Source organism: Dromiciops gliroides, chromosome 1 (genome assembly GCF_019393635.1).
Source record: "Dromiciops gliroides isolate mDroGli1 chromosome 1, mDroGli1.pri, whole genome shotgun sequence".
NCBI lineage: Eukaryota > Metazoa > Chordata > Mammalia > Microbiotheria > Microbiotheriidae > Dromiciops > Dromiciops gliroides.
In genome coordinates this window covers 414,848,819-414,869,674 of record NC_057861.1, presented here as the reverse complement: position 1 = coordinate 414,869,674, position 20,856 = coordinate 414,848,819, and the positions used below count along the sequence as shown (strand labels likewise).

General features: G+C 37.4%; 1 protein-coding gene across 1 annotated transcript in view; it reads right to left on the bottom strand.

The window, feature by feature from the left end:
• The window catches only part of FYB1 (FYN binding protein 1), a 203,214-nt gene that overhangs the window by 110,660 nt on the left and 71,698 nt on the right, over positions 1-20,856 (bottom strand).

Genomic DNA, 20,856 nt, shown 5'->3' with positions numbered 1-20,856 from the left:
ACCTCATAAGACGTGGATCTTAAGGCTCTTCACTTTAGTGATTGCCCTTTTCTTGCTACTCTATAGATGATCAATATCATTCCTAAACCATGGTGCCCACACCTGAACATAATACTCCAGGTTACTTCTGATGAGGGCAGAGGTGTTTGAGGCTTCTCTTAATGAAGCTCAAATTTGCATTCTTTTATTTTCTTTTGACTTTCAATTAATTATTTTTCCACATGAAGATCTTCCTTCTCTTTTTCCTGCCTCCTGCCTCCCCCACCTTGAGAAAGAAAGATGTGTTGGCTTTTGTAGCTGTCACACAATACTGCTGCCTTGTTTAGAGCTCAGAGTATTCAAAGTACACGAAAACCTCCAGATTTTCAGAACAACAGCTGTCTACTATGACTTTCCATTTATATACTTAGGAATTGAAGGTTTTGTACCCAAGTATACAATTTACATTTATCCCCACTGAATCTTCTTTTATTGGAGTCAGCTAGATTCAATTCTAATGCCTGTTGAGATCCTTTTGGATCCTGTCATGCAATACATCAGTTCTACCTTCTTATTGGTGCCATCTGCAAATTTGATGACTATCATCTATACATTTATTCAAGTCATTGATAAAAATATTAAACCACACAGAGCCAGGCCCAGATTTCTTCATTTAAACACTAGAGATCACCTGCCATGTTGACATGGAGCCATTAATAAGACTCTCTGGTTTTTGTTTTGTTTTGTTTTGTTTTTTGCAGGGCAATGAGGGTTAAGTGACTTGCCCAGGGTCACACAGCTAGTAAGTGTCAAGTGTCTGAACTCAGGTACTCATGAATCCAGGGCCGGTGCTTTACCACTGTGCCACCTAGCTGCTCCAATAACACTCTCTGAATCTAGATAACCAAACAGTTTTAAATCTATCTTTTTACATCGTGGTCTAATCAAAATATTTCCATCTTCTCTACAAGAAGTTCTCTGAACCTATAGCAAAACTTTTGCTTCAATCTAAGCAAACTAAACCTACAGCATTTACCTTTATATACCTGTCTAGTACACTTGTCAAAAAGAGAAACGAGGTTAATTTGGCATGATTTGTTCTTATCGAAGCAAGCCATGCTCTCTCTTTGAAATCTTTGCTTCCTTTCTAAATGTTTGGCAACAATTCCTTTAATGATCCATTCCAGAATTTTCTCAGCAATCAAAATTAAGCTTACTGGTCACTTTGAAATTGAAGACTCTTTTATCCCTCCTTCCTTCCTTCTTTCCTTCTTCCTTCCTTCCCTCTCTTTAAAAATGGACATTTGTCTCCAAATTTGTGGCACCACCTCTCTTCCTTTTCCATGTCTTTCAAATATCATTGACAAATTGCCTCTGAGAAATTCCTTAGGGACCCACAACATCCTTTATCTGGGCCAAAGTAACGTGATTTCATCAAGGCAGCCAAGTGCTCTCTTACTATTTCTTCTCATCTATTTTGGGTAGCACTTTTGTCCTGTCATTTCCTGGATTGTGTTCACTTTCTTTGTTTTAGGGAAAACAGAAATAAATGAGAATTGAGGGACTCTGCCTCCTCTTTCTTGTCAGTTATCACTTGTCCATTCATTTTTATCTGTGATGAAGTCCATTTTTCTTTTCTTTGGTGTTTCTCCTTTTTTGGAGGGGCATGGGGGAGTTAGGAAAAAGTCTGACTTTCTCCCTTAGAATTTTAGATTCATTTGTTTTTAGTTTTTTTAAAAGTAAAATAGCTACACTAGCCATCAATTGCAAAAGTTACTAATGAGAAACAAAACTAAAACTGCACTCATGAATATGGACTCATTTGCAATTCAACAGTTCAATTGTTTCCAATATTTGGAGAACATTTTTGCTGCCTGTGTTAAAACTGACATGAAATACTAGGCAATTAAATTATTTTTAATGAAATTAGTTTACATTTGGAGTATGGTTGTTTAAAAAAATCTACACAAAGCCATTAGACTAAGATCTTTAAAGGCTATGAGAGTCCATTTAGTCCAACCTTCTCACTTTATAGATAAGGAAACTGAGGCACAGATGGTTAAATAAGTATCTGGGTTGACATTTGAACTCACATGTTCCAGATTTTGTATAGTGCCCTAAAGTTATTGTATTCTAATATGAAATGGTTTTCTAAAATCCATTTAATACTTATTTTAGTCAAATTCAAACATGGAGAAAAAATTAAAATATTGAACTAGGTGTCTAATTTTTTACTTTCTAGTTACTATACACTTCCAAATTGGAAAAACAAAGCTGAGCATTCCTGTCCTTTCAGTTTCCAAAGGATTTCTTAATGTTCTTCATAGTTGTTGTTGCTCAGTTGTTCATTTCATGTCCGACTCTTTGTGACCCCATTTAGAGTTTTCTTGGTAAAGATACTGGAGTGGTTTGCTATTTCCTTTTCCAGCTCATTTGATAGACAAAGAACTGAGGAAAACTGGGTTAAGTGACTTGCCCAGGGTCAGATGGCTAGTAATTGACTGAGGCCAGATTTGAACTCAGGAAGATGAGTCTTCTTTACTCTAGGAGTGGCACTCTATCCACTGCACCACACAGATAGTACTGCTTGGGGCAGGCTTCAGTAAATTCTAGAGACTCTAGATGTTTAAGTCATGGTCCTTAAGTTCAGGGTGTAACTTTCTTTGCATGCCTTACCAGCAAAAGGATCTCTAGATAGCTGTCAAAGTTCTCTCTGAAGTTTTTTCTTTTCTTTCTTTTTTTTTTTTTTGGTAGGGCAATGAGGGTTAAGTGACTTGCCCAGGGTCACACAGCTAGTAAGTGTCAAGTGTCTGAGGCCGCATTTGAACTCAGGTCCTCCTGAATCCCTGGTGCTTTATCCTCAGAAGTTTATTCTTTTTTTTTTTTTTAATTTTTATTTTTTTGGTGAGGCAATTGGGGTTAAGTGACTTGCTCAGGGTCACACAGCTAGTAAGTGTCTGAGGCTGGATTTGAACTCAGGTACTCCTGAATCCAGGGCGAGTGCTTATCCACTGTGCCTTCTAGCTGCCCCCCTGAAGTTTATTCTTTTTTTTTTTTTTTTGCAGGGCAATGGGGTTAAGGTGACTTGCCCAGGGTCACACAAGCTAGTAAGTATCAAGTGTCTGAGGCTGATTTGAACTCAGGTACTCCTGAATCCAGGGCGGTGCTTTATCCACTGCACCACCTAGCCGCCCCTAAAGTTTATTCTTAAGGGTAATCGGATGATTGTTGGTCATATATTTCATAGCAACCTTTTCTTCAGCAGAATATAGACAATGTTAAGATGGAGGAAAAAACTAAAAAGCTGGAAATGGGATCCAAACTCTTGTTACAAACTTTAGCAATTTTTTCTGAAATCTACATGACTATTTTCTCAAATAGCCTGCAATATTTCGTACCTTTGAGTTTCTACATTCCTTGATCTACATGAGGGAGGTTTTAATGTAAGGAAAAGCATTTTAATTTAATAGTCTGATCAAGGTTTTTTCCTTATTAAAAGAAAAAAAAAACCTTGCTTTGTTTTACCTGTAGGTGGCCAACTGGTTACAAACCTTCGGGGCTAGTTTCTTTTCATAGTCTCAATTCACATCTCATATCAAAAACAAATCTTTTTCCATAGAACCAGGGACGATTTTATTTTGATTACAGATAATGAATTCAGTGAATCTTTAAGACACCTAAAAGCTTTTCTCAAAGCTTCCTCCTTAGATTGCCACATTGTCACTCTGAGTGCAAAGTTTAAAATAGCCAGTCTGTCAAACATACCTGCTTTTAATGTATTTTAACCTACAAAATATCTTTCAGGAGCCCAAAGCTATGTAATCACATACTATAGCTTCTTTAGCACCCTTGTTACATCTTTTTACTGTTCAGTCCATTTTTCAGCATGTCTGACTCTTCGTGACCCCATTTGGGGTTTTCTTGACAAAGATACTGGGAGTGGTTTTACCATTTCCTTCTCCAGCTCATTATATAGATGAGAAAATGGAGGCAAACAGGATTAAGTGACTTGCTAGGGTCACACAACTAGTAAGTGTCTGAGGCTGAATTTGAACTTAGGAAGAAGCATCTTTCTGACTCCAGGCCTGACACTCTATCTACTGTCAACAATTGTGTACTCATATTTATTGATGCCCCAAATTCAGTCAACTGATTGAACTTGGCAAGTTTGGCATTTGGGAAAGTTGTAGCTAAAGCCTTGTCAGGATGTCAGTCAAGAAATGTATTATAGCACCTACTATGTGCCCAGAAGAAGAGATTTCTTTTGGTGCAAACCCTAGTAATTATTTTTTGCTGTTTGATGTGTTTGTTTAACTTTTTAACCACTTTCCCACAGAAATATGATTCTGTCTTAAATAAGATCTGCAGTAATCAGGATGTTATCATAGAGAGGTAGCTGAAAGATTCTGTTATCTTATGTTCTTTTTTTCTCTTGATTATAGCTGATAAGAAATTTTGTACAAACTGCATTCTATACCACCCAAATTCATCCCCATCCATTAGAAATAGAGATAGTTACCTTCACTCCATTAAATACCTGTTAGGCCTTCTGCAAATTTTTAAATTAGCTTTGTCGTCAATGAAAAAAAAATTTCTAGCCTTCTAAGAAAACTTGACAAACAGAAAATCTTAACTTCCTATACCAATGCCACATTCACCCCTTCCTCAAATAATTAGGTTAAGAAAAATACACAACTGACCAAGGCACTTAAATTTAAGAGTACATCCAACATCTTATTTTAGGCCTAATGCCCAGGTTCACAGACCAATCAAAAGCTTGGCCTGATGTTCCGCTCTTTCACAGTATTCCACTAAACATCTAATTTGCCAATAACACATTGGAAAACCAAAGATCTCTGTTAACATGGTTAACAAAACAACATTTTCAGCTAACAGGAAGCCTGTGAAACAACCTCTTAGGTAGGCAAAATGTAGATGCAGATCCCTGTGGAGCAATGTTACAAGATTTTCACAATTAAGTGGTTAATAAATACCATATCCTGAACAGGATAGAAGGAATAAAAGGAGGCTTATTCTAAGAAGTGTTTTATAAAATGCAATAATTAGACAAATACAAAAAGTTGTTACAACCATACTATTCACACTCACTTTAAAGAAACAAAGGCTATTATATTGTCCACTACCCACATTCCATCACTGAGAAACCTCATCCTGATCAGAGACCCCAGCCTAGCTCAGCTCATATTCTAGCACAGAAGCAGAAGGCATTCTTATAGATATGTTAAGTTCCAGCTTGTTTTCTTTTTCTGAGTTTTGATTCTGGCAATTTGAACCCCATTCTAGAAATTGAAATGGAGGACTGTCAGCAAGTTTCTTGACTTAATTTTCTTAAACAGATTCATTTGAATATGCTAATGTAATCAGTGATTTCTAGTATAGAATCTTATGATTATTCCTTTTATCTACAATATAAATATGTTGATGATTTAGAAGAAATTTAGGGCAAGAACCCTCAGGTCTTTCCCTTGTTCCATTTATCCCTGTACTATCAATAAGATTAAGCACTGCCCAGGGGTATCACTTGCAAGTCATTCATTCATTTAACTAATATTTGTGAAATGTCTAGAAAATGTTAGGTGGAGTGAAATTACAGTTTGGGTGGAGGAGAAAAAAGAAATTCAATAAGGAGGAAGAAGAGAGAAAATAGAGACAAAAACAAAGAAAGAATTCCAGTATCTATTAGAAATTCAGAATGTTCTTTGACAGTTTTCCTAATTAAGGAAATATTCAGAAACATTTTGATATGTACTATTTTCTTAAAACTTGTTACTGATTCATTTGACAGTTGAAATTGAATCACTGAATTCTAATACATGGTAATTTCTTTAAAAAAACAACAACACTTTTTATAATTTGGTGAGGAAGCTGCAAGTCCATCACCTAGAACCCAATAAGACAGTAATCTCTCAAAATATGGTGTATATTCTTCCTTGGTTAGATGAAACAAGATTTCTCTCTGAGGTAACATTTTTGTATACTCCTTTAGCCTGTAACTTCTACTTAACAGCATAATTGTCAGGGAGTTGTATAAGATACTACTTAGTTCCCATGATATTTCAGTTCAGGAAATGACCAGGAGGTTTTTAAATTCTGAGACAGGCAGAGGACAGGTTGCTTTACTTACAGTGACTATTTTTATTTAAAGGAAGAAAGGGGAGAGATAAGACAATAATCATTTATAAAGTGCCAACTCTTTGCTAGGCATTTCGCTAATATTAGTTAGATGAATGAATGCTAGTGATACCCCTGGGCTGTGCTAAGCAGTTTTACAAATGTTATCTCATCTGATCCTCACAACAGCCTTGGAGGTGTAATGATTGGAATGATGCCACCTACTGGAGACTTGCTGTGGGAAAGCTCCGCCATGAGGAAAATGCCTCAGAGGCATTGTGGCTTTTCCTTGGTGTCAGGAAATGACGTTTACTCATAGGTGCTGTCTATCAAGGCTACCAGCCAATCAACTTGAGGAACCTCCTATTTTCTGGGAGGAGACAGGAAGGAGGAAAGGGAGTCTATGCAGAGAGCTCTCAGGCTTTTGGGTTCCTGACTTGATGGTGGTGGCGGGGGCAGAGGACTTCACAGGAAATTTGAGGAAAGATATGTATGCCAGGCTGTTGGAATTCTGTTCTCAATCTTTTTCTTTCTATTTTTCAATAAACCCGTAAAAACCTAAACTTGTTTTATCAGTGATTTTAGTCAGTTTCCCCCAAAACTGGGGGAACAGATTAGAATCCACATTTAGAATCTTAAATTACACAGAGAGTAGGTACCATTATTATCTTCAGTTGAGCAACCGAGGCAACCAGAGTTATTGTTATTGTTTAATAACTTGCCTGTCATCACCCAGCTCCTAAGTGTCTGAGACTGTATCTGAACTCAGGTCTTTCTGACTCCAGGCCCCAGTGCTCTATCCACTGTATCACAGATGTCACACAGAACAGAATGGCTTATGATAATCAGGCAGGAGTGGCAAGAGGTATAATTTGATTTATCTCTTTGGTTTGGCCCATGTCCACTTCTACTGAGCATCCAGAGATCTATGAGCTGTTCTCACAGGACCCTGGGAATGTATCTCTCCACCAGTCTTTTAAGGAATGTGTTGATCCATTTTGGTTTGACACAACAGATACATACCAACAAACCCTTCTGCAAAGTATATCACACGTTCACCGTTCCCAAACAAAACACAATGGATTTTGTTATTAACAGAAAGGCATGGTGTTTCCTTAAATGTTGGCAGGAGGGTACCAATACTGACTGTTCTCTTTTTACCACAATTTTATTTTACCCAAGGACTTTCTGAATAAATATGGAGTCAATGATCATAATTCTTTGGGTAGCTTGATGTCCACCTAACCCACTCAAATGCTGCCAAGTGTGACTTTCGATCATAGTGCAGGCCAGAAGTATAAGCCTTTGATGGAGAAGAAAAGACAATGTGAAGAAAATGAAAATGGATAGGAGAGTAAGAGAAATAAAGAAGTCAATGGAGAGTGGTACAGTACTACTTATACATCCATTAGGCACCAGTCATGGGCTTAAGTGTCCCAAGTAGCTCTTGTTGAATGAGACAATCGAGCATTAAAACTGGGCTACCCAACCGATAGATCAGACTCTTCCAAAAGCTTTTAAGGCCTTACCTGGTAGAATTTCAGAATGTCCTTATCTAGGGTTTGTGAAGATTCCCAGTGATGGAGGGAGCAGAGACAGAAGGCCAGAATAATATATGGGAAGCAGAGAAATGGAAAATATTGGGTTTGCCCAAAATCACCAAGCAAACTGCTGACTACAGATACAAATGAACTAACCCTCCTGGTGTGCTAGGTTCTCTCTCCCCTAAGTGTAAATGACTCTCAGGGTTACAAGGGATAGCTCCAACATCACTCTTAATGCACAGATGATGAGGGAAGATGGACGCATGAGCACTTTTACCTCTTTTAATGAAAGGCATATTGTGGATGGAAAATATCCTGATTCAGTGGGCTATTTCCCAGAGTGCTTTTGTTTATCTGGACAGCTAGGTGGATAGAGTGCTGCGCCTGGAGTCAGGAAGACTCATCTTCCTGAGTTCAAATTTGGGTTCAGACACTTCCTAGCTGTGTGACCCTGGGCAAATCACTTACCTCTGTTTGCCTCAGTCTCCTCATCTGTAAAATGAGCTGGAGAAGAAAAGGGCAAACCACTATAGTATATTTACCAAGAAAACCCCAAGCGGGATTGTGAATAGTCAGACATTACTGAAAAAGACTGAATTTGTTTATCTACCTTATTATGACCCAATGTTTCCCTGGTTGTGCTGTTCCACTAATCCTATATTTAACATACAGTCCCTGCTTCTACATAACAGATAAAACCACGCTGCCTCCCTGACAGTTATTCTGTAACAAAAGGAGGTAATGGCATCATGCATAAGCCATTTCTGCCCCCACCTTGCCAAACAGCTCCTTGCAATGAAGACTCTGCTAACTGAAAATGCCTTTGTGGCATACAGTCGTTCAGTTGCAGACTGATGTGGTCTGCTTCAACACATGTGATAAAAGCAAGACGGCAGCACAGGTTATGGACTTGCAAAAGCTGTGTGTTTTTGTCTATTGTTTTTTTTTTTTTATGAACAGATGTCTGCTTCAGTCGTTTTCTGATAACATCCCTTGGTCCTGAGCTGTTTCAGAGATACCACTCTCCCTTTCCCTCCTTGCTTCAGTTTATGGAATGCTAGAACCAGAAGGTATCTCAGATGTTAGTACTTATGCTTAACTGTCCTTCAGGAGAGTCACTTTCCAAAAGGATTGCTTCCTTTGGTCTAGATTTAAGAGTTTGAATCTTAGCTCTGTCACCTTTGTGTCCTTAGCTAAGTGAGTGGAAAAGGCAGTGAACTTGGAATCAGGAAGATCTGGGTTCACATTCTGCCTTGGGCACTTAGTTAATCATATGATCTTGAACAAATCATTAAATCTTTCTGTCTTAGTTTTTTTTTTTATTTGTAAAACGAGGAGAGTTAGACTCAACAGCTTCTGAGGTGCCTAGCAGTTCTAAATCTATGATCCTGCGATGTCATGAACACCCTGGGCTGTACTTTCTTCATCTATTAAAAAAAAAGGAGGTGAATTTGACAAGATAATCTTTAAAGTAATTTCTCAAATTAAATCAATACCACCATCCCCATCACCACTACCACCACTAATAATAAAATAACCAACATTTACATAGTGCTTACTATGCACTAGGCACTGTGCTCATCGCTTTACAATTATTATCTCATTGGATCCTCACAACAACCACAGGAGGTAGGTGCTACTATTATTCCCATTTTACAGATGAGGAAACTGAGGCAAACAGAGGTGAAGTGACTTGTGCAGGGTCATAAGTGTCTGAGGCTGGATTTGAACTTGTCGTCTTAATTCCAGGCCTAGTCTATCCATTGTGCCCCCTAGTTGTTCCCCTAAGCATTTATTAAGTTCATACTATGAGCTAGGTGCTGTGCTAAGTTCTGGGGATAAGAAGAAAGGCAAAAGACAAGTCTCCACTCTAAAAGAGCTCACAGTCTAATTGAGGAGACGATATGTGAACAGCTATGTACAAAAAGAATAAACTGGAAAAAAACAACGAGGAAAGGCACTAGAATTAAGGGGCATTGGGAACAGTTTCTTGCAGAAAGTGGAATTTTAGTTGAGACTTGCTGTAAATGCTGTGATCTTACCTGCAATTAATCAAGGCAATAGTAATCAAAGAATCTAGATTCTTATTTTCTATAATCTTCTGATAGGAAAGAGTCTTTGGTGGTGTGGTGGATAATACTTAGGAGGTTTTAGAATCAGGCCATTAATATGGATCTTCTTTGAATGGGAAAGATCCCGGCCTCCCCACCCCTAGATTAAAAAAAGAGGCCATTTTCTCTTGAATATAGGAAGAGAATCCTGATCACTTAGACTGCTAATTAGCAGTGGCTATCCCTGCATTGTGAATGCCAATTCAATTTCATTTTGATGATAAAAATAATCATCCTAAATTGGTGCTTCATCTTTAAAATGGGTATCTAAAGGGGGCGGCTAGGTGGCGCAGTGGATAAAGCACCAGCCCTGGATTCAGGAGGACCTGAGTTCAAATCCGGCCTCAGACACTTGACACTTGCCAGCTATGTGACCCTGGGCAAGTCACTTAACCCCCATTGTCCCGCAAAACAAAACAAAACAAAGTATTAAGAAAATAGGTATCTAGCACATTGTTTCATTTTCAGAAATAAACCTTGATTATATACAGAGTGGTACTTTCCATGTACAAAGCAAAGGTTTAGGGAAGGGCCAGGAACAATAAATATGCTAAAAAATATATTACATAACCTGTATAGACTTTCACTTCTGGTGTGAAATGGCTTAGATTAAGGAGGTGAGTTGTGTTTCATTCCACAAGCAGATAGTCAGAGAAGCTGAGCTCGCCTCAGTTTTTTTAGGATAGGGGAATTGCTTGGGAGAAGGAATTGGGTCAAAACTTGCTCAATAGTAAAGTTCAGGACTGTGTGGTTGTAATGTCCAAGAGTCTGCTATAGTAAAAGAACCCAGGGGCAGCTAGGTGGCGCAGTGGATAGAGCACCGGCCCTGGATTCAGGAGGGCCTGAGTTCAAATCTGGCCTCAGACACTTAACACTTACTAGCTGTATGACCCTGGCGCAGTCACTTAACCCCAATTGCCTCACCAAAAAAAAAAAAAGTTAAAAAGAACCCAAAGTTGGGAGACATGTATAGGTAAGAACAGAATGTCACTTCCATTTTGTCCAAAGAAATACTGCTGTTTGAAGTAGACTGCTAGGCATTTCATGTGTGTGTGTGTGTGTGTGTGTGTGTGTGTGTGTGTGTGTGTCTGCTCCATGGCAACTTGGGGAGTTGACTGCTTTTGACCAAATTTAGTTTGTACTTAAATATATGAAAATATACCTTATGCTTGATTTGTTGGGGCCAGGGTACCATTTTGAAAGGATGTCTTGCTAACAGTTTTCAAATAACTGTCTCTGGTAGCCCTCCCTTAGTATAATCACAATTCACAGAATGGAATTGAATCATTTATTTAAAAGGCATGATATCCGACTTCCATAGCAAGGGATAAATTATTTCTAAGCTTCTTCAATCAGTGAAAAAAAAATACAGGTGGGACATCTTCATCAGTAAGAGTCTTTAATGAAGGGACAATTCATGACAGTGGCCTGGGTTTTGACTTTTAAGGGATTCAAACAGTGATGGTTAAAACCCCATCTCCAAAACTCTACATGGATGGTTGGTTGTATTGTAATGAAGTATAAAACAGCAACATGGAGATATGGAATACATTAATATTAGCATTAAAGAAAGAAGTTACTACTGGCCTGACTGGGATAAAGTTGGGAAAGCCAAGGGATTACATGAAGGATCAGTTTTCTGCTTTCTGCAAGAATGAAAGGTATCAGAGTAGATTAAATGAAGTAGTTGAGAGAAAAGTAGATTGTTAGGCACATCCCTAGGTAAAATTGTCAGAACTTTTGAGCAGTCCCCATTTGTGTATCTTTTCCCTTGCCTCTTTTTACTTTCCCTCTGAAGTTCATAATTGATTGTCAAACAGTTGAAGTTATTCTCCTTAATGAAGTCTGTTTGGGGTAGTAGAAGCCCCACTGAGAAGTGAATGAATTTGAGAGGATCATAAAATTTTTTTTGGTGGGAAGGGGGATAATAAACCATTCAAATTATAGGGCCAAGAGTTTTGTGCCTGACTATAGGATTAGGGAGAGGGGAAGAGAACAATAGTGCCTACCCTGTTCCCCATTACTCTTCTTTAAAGCTTCTGTTCACCTATGCTAAAAGTTTTAGGCAAACTGAAATGCTCAGAAGTATACCCAACTGTTCTATCAAAGGTGCAAACTTAATATAGAAATACATATCAATAGATATAGTTATGTAGATATACACACATTTATGATATACACGTGTATATATATGTATATGTGTATATATGTGTGTACACACACACACTTCAAATATATTCCCCGATCTGCTGTCTAGGGAATAAAGAAACAAAAGCCAGATCTGCCAGAAAAGGGTGTTATCCCCTTGGATTAAGGTAAAACAAGTCCATCATCACTATGAATTTCAGTTACTTTAACTGTAAAGTGAAGGAATTGGATTATATGATGTCCATAGTTCTTTTCCAGCCAAAAGTTTTATGATTCTGAATTTGTGTTTCCCATTTACTAAACTTACGTCTGGCAGTCACTTAACCTTTCAGGACTTCATTTCCTCATCTCTAAAATGAGGGAATTGGCACAGATAACCTACTGTTTTTTGCATCCCTATCTAGGATTCTCTGGGAAGCTACTATGATAGATACACAGAAGTGTGAAGCTGTTTGGGAAGAGAAAACAGCATAATGCACATTGACTGAGGATTGTTAACTGTAATGAAGGCAAGTTAGAAATGTCCTTTGTGCAGAGGAGGAAAGGCTTAAATGTGGAAAATCCAAAAGAAGGAGCAGGTCAGGGGAGCTGAAAAGGACTTGGAAGGGGGTGGGGGGTGGGGGAGAGGCTAGTTTAAGGTTTCTGTGGGCCCTTCTTCACGGAAACCTGCTGACTTTGAGTTTAGGTGAACAGATTGCGAGAAAACTATCTAGGCTTGGGGACACAGGATATTCTTCAACAATGGTGGCTCCACCCTGCTCAGACAGAACACAAAATGGGGAAGGGAAACATAATAGTAATAAGTGATTAAATTTATCACATTATCAAAGGTATCTCAGCAACCTTGAATTCTGGGCAGAAATCAAGGGAAATGAATACAATAAATAAAAATGTAAAATCCTTTATTTAGGCTAAAAAAATTCAATGCCTATACTATAGGACAGGGAGACCTGACTTTATAAAGTTCATGTAGAAAAACATACTGGTGGTTTTAGTTGAGCAAAGTCGAATATGAGTCCACAGCTACTAAATAGATTAATGCTATATTTAAGGCTGTATTAATAGAAATGCAGTATCTATCCTTTGTACTTTTCCTGGTCAGACCATATTTGGTTTGATGAATTTTGTTCATTTAAGGTATCACATTTTAGTGAGATACTAGCACACTATATTAGTCCTTTGTAGGGTTATTTCATTTGGACAAGAGATGATTAGGACGCAACATATCTCTGAAAGGGGCAACTAGGTGGCACAGTGGATAGAATATTGAGCCTGGAAGTCAGGAAGATCTGAATTCAAATCTGACCTTAACACCATCAGATTGGCAAAGATGACTACCCTTCACCCTCAAAAAAAAAAAAAGGAAAATTATAATGTTGGAAGAGGTTGCAAGAAAAATGAGTATTGTTGGTACATGATAGGAAGAGCTGTGAATTGATCCAGGCATTTTAGAAAGCAATTGGAAACTATTCTTCAAAGTCATTAAACTGTGTGTACCCTTTGATCCAGTAGTACCATTACTAGGCTTATAGCCCAAAGGTATCAAACAAAGAGAAGGACTCCTATGTAAATATATATATATATATATATATATTATTCAGCCTTCTTTATAGTGGCAAAAACTGGAAACTGAAGGAATGGTACATATCAATTGAGGAATGACTGAATAAATTACAGTATATGAATATAATGGAATACCATGAGATAATGACAAAAGAAATAGTTAGAGAAACTTGGAAAGACTTTTATGAACTGTTGCAAAGTGAAGTGAACAAAACCAAAAGAGCATTAATTAACAATAGCAACATAATGACAAAAAACTAAGAAAGGACTTAAGAACTGTGACCAGGGGGTGGCTAGGTGGCGCAGTAGATAAGCACCAGCCCTGCATTCAGGAGGACCTGAGTTCAAATCCGGCTCAGACACTTGACACTTCCTAGCTGTGTGACCCTGGAAAGTCACTTAACCCCCATTGCCCCCGCAAAACAAAACAAAACAAAAAAACAAACAAACAAAAAAGAACTGTGACCCATACATAGTCAACTATGATTCCAGAGCGATGAGGAGGAGTCCCAGTACCAACCTTTTTGAGAGATGGATTCAAGATTCAGAAGAGACATACATTTTTGGACATGATCAAAGCAAGAATTTATTTTGTATGAGTATGCATATTAGTTACAAGGGTTTTTCTTTTTCTCAGTTAAGGAGGGTTGGGAAGAGGGAATAAGTTCTTGTTGATTGAAAAAATGTGAATAAGAAATTAAATTAAAAATATAAAGAAAGTACTATCAATTTGGCAACTGTATAGAAGACGAATTGGAAGGGAAGACACTGGAAGTAGATTGACCAATTTAGAAAAATGCTGCAAGGGATAGATGATGAAGACCTGAAATAGGGTAGTGGCTGCTATGTAAGGAGGAAAAGGGACAGATGAGAGAAAATTTGGAGAAATAGAATCAACAAATTTAGCCACTGCTTGGATATAGAGGAACAAGGGAGAGACAAGGATGACTGTGGTTGTGAACCCGGGTAGCTATTGCTTCTTAGCCTTTTGTCTAAAATGAAGGGAACCTAGCTGGAAGAATGGTGATTCCTTTTACAGGAAAAAGGAAATTTGGAGTGCATATATATATATATATATATATATATATATATATATATATATATACACACACACACACACACATATATATACACACACATATATATATATACACATATATATAATCCACATCAATATTTACATATATATATTGAGATATAAGACAGTAATATGGAAAAAAGATTGTGGGTAAAAAAACATATTTTTGGACCATGTTCTATGTAGAATTTGTTTCGTGTGAGTATACATATTTGTTATAAAGGTTTCCTTTTCTTTCCCCAATTATGGAAGATTATCAATAGATAATGAGTTCTGTTTTGGACATACTGAATTTGAAGTGACTATAGGATAGCTGGTTGAAGGCTGGTTGAAGTACCAGTAGGTACTTGGCAACTATAGTATGAGAAAATAAGGCAATAAAAGAGGATAGTAACATTGAAGGGTTAAATAAATAAGGGATGAGAGAGGAAAATGAGCTTTGATTAGCTCAATAATTACTTGAATTAAACTGTTTATACAAGAAAATTAGTCTACCAGGTGTTTCATATCTGAATTTCATCATCAAAAATCCAGCTTTGCTGTGTTCAGTTCCCAAATTATTGAACCTTAGTGTGGACAAACATTTTCAGATGTAGTTTTGTTTATCACTTAAACTAAAGTCTACTTTCTAACTTTGCTTTGATTTAATCACATGCCTTTGTGCCAGTGATGCAGGAAATTATGTCCAGCTGGAGAGACTGATGACTGAGTAAATAAATGCATGTAACTCCAGCAGGGCAGGGATAAGACTCCTGGGGAGAACTTCTGGGTCTGAGAATAGGCATTTTTAAAGGATCACTTTACTAGCTCTCCAAGGTCAAAGACAAGGGATGCTAAACAGGAGAAGAGATGGCCTTGGGTGGGTGAGTGGTGTTGGGGGCTGGTAACATGTTAATGATCTTCCAGTATTTGCAGGGCTGTCACACATTAAAGGAATCAGATTTGTACTTCTGGAACGCAGAAGGCACAATATAGAGTGGAACCTTTACAAAATAAAAGCATCTCCCAATAGAAAAATGGCCACGTACTGCATATAAATATGCAGTGACTCAGGAGTAAGCCAGAACACTAAATCCAAAGTTGGGCAAACTTCTTTGTCTTGTGCAAGGTGACAGTTCTGCACTGAGGAAGGGTCAGGGAACAGACCTGTGATATCGCTGGCTTAGGGAACTCCTGAATGAGGAAACTAGCTACCAACACAGGTTGGCACCTTCTCTGAAACTTGTAGTCCCAGAGAGCTGCTGATAGCACTGCAAGGTTAAAGTGTCGTCAAGAGTCATATAGCCAGTAAGTGTAAGAAATGGAACTTGAACTCAGGTCTTCCTGCCTCTGAGGCCAGTTCTCTATTTCTATCTCTATCTCCTTCTCCGTCATTATATCACACTGGCTCTCAGGATCTGGGGGGAAATGGCTATACAAGTATCACTCCTTATACCATAGGCAGCATGGTATCATTTCTTTTCATCTTGGCTCCATATCTAAAACAAATACCCTCTCTTCCATCACAGGTAGAGGAATGAGAGTAGGGTCTACAGCCAGTTCCCATTAGGACTTTGTCTAGTCACTATCCTTTGGTAAAAAAGCATTGGCAGAAAGGAGAAGAAGAAAGGTAGGTACATTTCTGAAATGAATATGGTTCATTTATTTTTGTGTGTGTGAAAAATACTCTTTCATCTTCTGACTCCTTTTTAAGCAAGCATGATTTATTCATTCTATGCACATAAATAACTCACATGTGTAAATGTAACATGCATACACACATACTTGTGATATATGTGACCATCTAACGGAAAAGGGATGAAAGCTGGAGTAAAAGATCTATGTTTAAGTCCTTACTTTACTATTAATTAGCTGTATCATATTGGGCAAGTCATTTTATGTCTTTGCACCTTAGTTTAAAAGAGGAACAGTAATCCCCATCCTATTTACATTGAAGTGTTAGTATGAGGATAAAATGAAATGTGAAAGTACTTTGAAAAAAGATTGAAGTACCTTACAAATGTAAGACATTAATATACTAGATACATGATTATATTTGTAACATTAAAAATATGTACTTATACATAGATAGAAGTTTATATGATATGTGGAGGTTGACTCACATATTTTGATAACTTCAGTGGCCTTGAAGTTTCTTCCAATGATTGTTAACCTTTGATAGTTCACTGTCAAGTAAAATTGTTGAGATTTTAGGAGTTGGGGAAAAGCAAGAGAATTAGGAGGTTAGGTAGATTAGGAAAGGATCAAAACATATATCCTTCTCACTCTTCAATGTTCTCTCTCACCTGCACTCAACCACTAGTTATTCATTTGAGTTGAACTCCTCTTCAAAATATCTGCAGTAAGATCCCCAGATAAATGTACACTTTCAAAGACATAAAAAACAGATTCAAATATATAAAATAAAAGAATTCCCTGATAGAAAATGACTGCCTACTGCTTAGAATATTCATTTCCCAAAGGAAGAAATCCAAGCTATCAATGAAGATTAAAAAATGCTCTAAATCACTAATAATGAAGAAATATTATTTTTTTAAAAATGAGTTTCCATATAATACCCACAAGAATAGGAAAAAATATAAAAAGAGAGAATGAAAATCAATAGAAAGCTGTAGGAAAATAGCTCCACTCATCTGTTGTTGGTGAAACTATGAATTGGCCCAGCCATTCTGGAAAGTAATTTGGAAACTATAACCCAGAAGTCACTGAACTGTATAACCTTTGACCCAATGACTCTACTATAGATACCTCAAAGAAATCAAAGAAAGAGGGAAAGGATCCATTTGTACAAAAATGTTTATAGTAGCCCTTTTTATAATACTTGAACCTTGAAAACTAAGATTGCATACTTTTGGGGGAATGGCTAAGGAAATCATGGTCTATGTATGTAAATGGATTATTGTACATTAAAAAATAATTGAAGGGATGGTTTTGGACAAACCTGGGGAGTCGTGTTTGAAAAAATGAAATGAAATGAAATGGGCAGAACCCAGAGAGTAATTTATAGACCAGCATTATAAACAGTGACAACAGCATTGTAAAGAAAAAACAAGAGGGCAGCTAGGTGGTGCAGTGGATAGAGCACTGGCCCTGGATTCAGGAGGACCTGAGTTCAAATCCGACCTCAGACACTTAAACACTTACTAGCTGTGTGACCCTGGGCAAAGTCACTTAACCCCAATTGCCTCACCAAAAACAAACAAACAAAAAACAAGAAAAAGACAAAAAAACCAAAGACAACTCTGATCAATTCAATGATCAACTATAATACAGAGGACCAGTGACAAAACATGCTACATATTTCCTAACAGAAAGGTGATGGACTCTAGTACAGAATGAGAAATATATGTTTTGTTGTTATCACTTATTAATTAAAAAATTAAAATTAAATTTTATTTATTTTCACAAAGATCCACCAGAGATCACAAAGATCTCCTTACCATCTCCCATCACTCCTTGTATTGGCCTTGTCCAAATACACATGCATACAGCACATGTATGTATTTATGTATGTGTATGTGTGTATATGCATATATCTCATCTGTCTAGCTCTCTAAAACAGGCTACTTACCTCCCAATGGAAGGTGCTGGTTTCAGAGTGCAGATTGAAAAACACGCATACATACAGATAGAGATATGTCTCAATCTGTACTCTGAATCTATCGCCTTCTGTCAGGAGGTGGGTAGCCTGTTTTGTCATGAGTCCCTGAAAATTTGGTTGATCAGAATTCTTAAGTCATTCAAGCTGTTGAGAAATATAATGTTTGGACATAGCCCAAAATAGAGGACTTTTTTGTTCGACTATACATATCTGATAAAAGGATTTTGTTTTCCTTTCAAAAAAATTGTAAGGGGGAAAGGAGGACTAGCTATACATTTGCCAAAATGGGGAGGAAAGGATGAAAAGGTCACTGAAGCACTAAAAAATGCATATGAAAGAATAGAGATGAGGTCAATAGGAAACACAGAGAAGCAGGATAGCTTTGTAAATACCATGTTGAGTTATATACTTAAAAGAAAAGCAAGGGGTAGGTAGGTAGGCAGTGGATAGAGCACTGGCCCTGGAGTCAGGAGTACCTGAGTTCAAATCCAGCCTCAGACGCTTCACACTCACTAGCTGTGTGACCCTGGCAAGTCACTTAACCCCAATTGCTTCACTAAAAAACCCCCAAAAACCAAAAACAAAAACCAAAAAAAAGAAAAGCAAGCCTAGAAATAAATATTCAGAGTTTCATGAAAATTCATTCTGTCTCTCTCTCTCTCTCTCTTTCCCCATTCTACTTTCTATATAAAAATGCTCATCTAATTTGGTATTTGTTAAGTTCAAAATAAAAACAAAATTGGACCCCAGCAACTCTCTAATTTTCTAAATAATTTTCATGGAGAGCTGGGAGGTGATAGAAAGCAAGGGCCATTATGTAGCCTGATGCATTTTCAAGGGAGAAAAGACGTGGATGAGATACTACAGTAAGAGCTTTGCCTGAATCTAGTTTAGAATCAGAGGCCTTTTTTTAAAACAGCTAGAATGAGAGTTTTGGACTGTTGAAAGAGTGCATGACAGCGGGGAAACAGGAACACCCAAAGTCAGTCAGGCACCTGGAGGAATACCAGACAGATTTTGTCAAGGATTCTTATGGTTCCGTGCACTGAAAATCTCATGTGCTGATCTGGACATCCTCTTTGGCTGCTGATGACAGGTTTGTAGCATAAAAGGGGAGTAATGGTTAGCGTTTGGTGAATTCCATTAAAACTGTTGTTGTTACATCAATTGATTTGTTGCAATAATTAATCGGGTTATGAAGTAAATGAAGGTATGATAAGGAAGAAAAAGTGGCAGGACACAAGGTAAAATGAAATGTTTCCAAGTGATCTGCCTTCAAGTCAGAATTACTTTCCTAGTATAGACACTTTAGTAAATAAGAATAAAAATGGAGATGAGGACAGTGACTTCTACATTTAAGACAGAGGGAATTGTAACTTTCAAAAGGTTCCAAACAAATATCAAATGAGTTATAGAGCCAGGATGAAAAACACAAAGTTTGGCCATCATACAGAGATGATTAGGAAATGTCATATTGAACAAAGTGGCATCTCCCCAAGAAATTAGCATACATGGGAACAGTTCCAGAGGTCAGGAGCCTTGCCCATAAGATCATGAATGTGATAGGCTGTAATAGGCTGAAAATCTTACAATATCTGATGATTCTCACTGTTTCGCAAACAGCAGAATACTGCCTTGTGTAAAAAGAACATATGGTAAGGTGATCAGAGCCAATCAGACAGACTACAGACAAACTATAAAATACCCCCAAACTATTCTAGAGCGATGACACAAGGACAAAAGAAAGTCGGCATGACAGAATGGAAGGTGTATTTGCTCTGGGGTCAGGAGATAATGGTTTGTACTGCACCTTGGACATTTGTTAGCTGTGTAACATGGACAATGTCATCTTCCTCTCTCACAGCCTTCATTTACTCATGTGTAAAAAAAGAATAAGCTGTGTGTGTGTGTGCTGTGTGTGTGTGTGTGTTGTTGCAACTTCCAAAGGAAAGCAGTTTCAAAGTTCCAAGTATTGTAAGGAAAGCAGTTTTAAAAATTTAAAGCCACATATAAACCTACGAATGATTAATATTACTATTTTTGGTTTCAGCTAATAATTTCATTGGTGTGAAGAGTTACCAGAAAAGAAACTCTTGGCCACCAACATAGACCAGTATAACAAGTATACTCCTTAATAAAAAATTATGTTTTTCAGAGTTGTCTGGGGCACTGAGAAATTAAGTGACTTGTCCATTGCTATAAGCTATTCTATGTCAGGAGCATGACTTGACCAGAGGTCTTGCTAACTCCAGCACTAATCCTCTATCCACCACACCAAGTTGTCCTTCCCTCATTATTGGCAACAATAAGTATATTTGCAGTTTCATGTACAATCAGCTTTTTTATTGTGCTGTGTTATGGAAAGGCTTGTTTAATTCCATAAAATAGAATAAGAAAATTAATAAATAGGGTTTGTAGTATAATAGCATGATATTATTATTGTGAGCCAGAGATATAAGGTTCACTGTTCTCTCTCTCTCTCTCTTCCCTGATTAGTATTCTTTTCTTTTCTTTCAAAGAACAATTATATCATATGAATTATCCAAATGGAACATCACAGAACTGTGGTGATATTTTCTCTCAATATAGGAGAAGGACTATTTTAATTCCATTGAAATTTAAATGACATATTGAATATGTGTATATATGCATAATACATATAGATCTTTAGAATTACTGGAAATTAGTTGATAGCAAAAT